The following is a 2,008-nucleotide window of genomic DNA, read 5'->3' on the forward strand; positions in this document are numbered from 1 at the left end:
TCCATATAAAATTTGAAATAACAGGATTTTTGTTTCAGAAAAACACGCAAATTATCCCAAAAGTGCATTATAGTACAAAAGCAAATAAATTTAATGTCAAATTTTTTCATTATCAAACAATTCATTAATTTATAAAATATTCACAAAACAAAAGCTTAGTTCGAAGATTAGTATGCTTAGTAGTGTTGTCACAAAAACAATAAAAATAACAAAATGATTTGATAACTTATCTTTGTTGGGTTTAATAAAGTCGACATTATCTTTGAGCATTTCAGTGAAAACATCATTTTTAAAATATCCAATTACAAAAAATCATTGTTCTATTGTTTTATCGTTTTTTCTTGTGTTGCCCTTTCACAATTTGACTTGTGGTTGTCAAAATTATCAAACATTTGCTGTAATTTATTTTTTGGTGTTTTTGGAACTCTTTATTTCATTATTTTTTATTCTGAATAGGAAACCACAGTTTGTTTTAAATTTCAATTAAATTTTAAACAGAGTAATATTCAGTTAAAACTCGACACGAACAACACCATCCAAATTTACTTAAATATTCATTGTTGTGCTTTTATGCCAACAATACTGAATATATGTTGCGAAGTATCGAGTTGTGGTCAAATCAAATAACGGGATCGGGTTTATTAGAAAAGGCTGGCTAATATTTCGATATTTTCCCGAATTTGTACGAAAATAATTGAACAGGATTGGTATTTTTTTCAAAATAAAGTCGGTACTTTCGATTTTTTGTTTTTTGTTTTTTTAAAAAAAAACAAAAATAAAAAACGGGACTTTAGGAAGTTCTAAAAATATGACAGTACCAACTTTTGAAAAACAGTTTATTATCATGTAATAATATATTTAATATAAAGATATTATTAAATTATTTATATTTAATAATAATTATTAAATTTATAATATTTTAATCGATTTAAATCAATAAAGTCTTTGTACTATTTTGATTTAATTCTTGTTATGTTGTTATTAAAGCTGTTTTTACAAACATATTCTTTTTGTACTTCTTTCTTTTAAATAAGCTGTTATTTTCCTCTTCACCTTAAAAAAAAGAAGTACAAAAAGAATATCTCGTTTTGAAAAAAAACATCAATGGTATAATGTATATGTTTAACTTTAAAAACATGATTGCCATTTTTTAATGACAAGCAATTTTTAATAAAAATATGTTGTGATTATAAAAATTGTTATAGTTTTTATTATTGATGTAATGTTAACTTGCTTTAATATTCAAAAGATACGATATTTTCTAATATTAATATATCATTCACTTATGTTATATTTTAATAATGTGGATAAAGAGCTAATTTAAATCAAATTATGTATATAAAAAATCAATTAGAATTGAAAACTTTTTTAATACAACATTCAAAAGAAATTAATTTTTTAGAAATCGTTGGGACCTACATTGACCACCACCATCATTTCTTAAAATAGATTTATTTTTTCTATTTCGAATCATATTCAAATTAAAATTATAGTAAATAGGAAAATTGGAAAATATAAGGTCTGGTTCCCGAATTCAAAAAATGCCGAAAAATCACCTCGAGTTGGTGTAAAAAGAGTGAGACGGAGCATTGAAAAGAAGGCTCATAAGGCCACACTCAAACAGTCTGTTTGTGCACCGTTTCACCCACTTTCCAAGTCCTCCCTTGGCGCGGAACCCTCCTGACCCCCCCACAAGCGGGGGGAACCACATCCGCGTCCACACAGCACGGACAAGGAAAGTGGGTGACATGGGGACGCACAAACAGTGGCTGAAAAATGGATTTCTTTTAAAAAACACTCGCGGCAAATATTTTTTTGGTAAAGGTGATGGTGGTGGTCAATGTAGATCCCAGAAATCGTTATATAAATTAAAGTTAATGTAGTTATATAAAAACATGATATATTTATTAATATACCATAAATTTCATTCACTTCCACAACCATTGACAAGATAATTTAAATTTTATTTATTTATTTTTTGATTTTTTATTAAAAAACCACAAAAATG

The sequence above is a fragment of the Entamoeba invadens genome (genome assembly GCF_000330505.1).
Source record: "Entamoeba invadens IP1 unplaced genomic scaffold scaff_1105074724362, whole genome shotgun sequence".
In the NCBI taxonomy this organism is placed as follows: domain Eukaryota; phylum Evosea; order Mastigamoebida; family Endamoebidae; genus Entamoeba; species Entamoeba invadens.